Source organism: Mandrillus leucophaeus, unplaced genomic scaffold (genome assembly GCF_000951045.1).
Source record: "Mandrillus leucophaeus isolate KB7577 unplaced genomic scaffold, Mleu.le_1.0 Scaffold6, whole genome shotgun sequence".
In the NCBI taxonomy this organism is placed as follows: Eukaryota; Metazoa; Chordata; class Mammalia; order Primates; family Cercopithecidae; genus Mandrillus; species Mandrillus leucophaeus.
This window is the reverse complement of record NW_012106474.1, coordinates 1,625,768-1,626,175: the sequence shown is the minus strand read 5'-3', so window position 1 is coordinate 1,626,175 and position 408 is coordinate 1,625,768.

Genomic DNA, 408 nt, shown 5'->3' with positions numbered 1-408 from the left:
GCTTCGTGGGTGTCGCATCTGAGAAGACTGGAAGTTGGCCAGAGGCCTCATGGGGGTCCTGCAGGGACAGTCCCAAGGTGACAGCGGCTGCACCCCGAGCGCAGCCTGAACCGAAGAGGCACCTGCAGCTCTGACATGGCTTTGCATAACGTGCAGCATCTTTACACCTGCTGTGTTCTGCTGGTTCCAGGCCAGTCACCAGAGCTTGTGCAGATTTGGTGGGGTCCTCCTTCTCAATGGCAGGTGTCGAAAGAACCTGTGGACATGGTCATAGCCATCCCAGACGTTCATTCCCTACCAATCCCCTGGTAGTTTTTCCCCAGCCTTCCTCCATCTGAATGTACTGAAGAACTGACACCCGCCCTCTGGTTTTAAAATGTTTAGAATTTGTAATAATTTTATAGATAC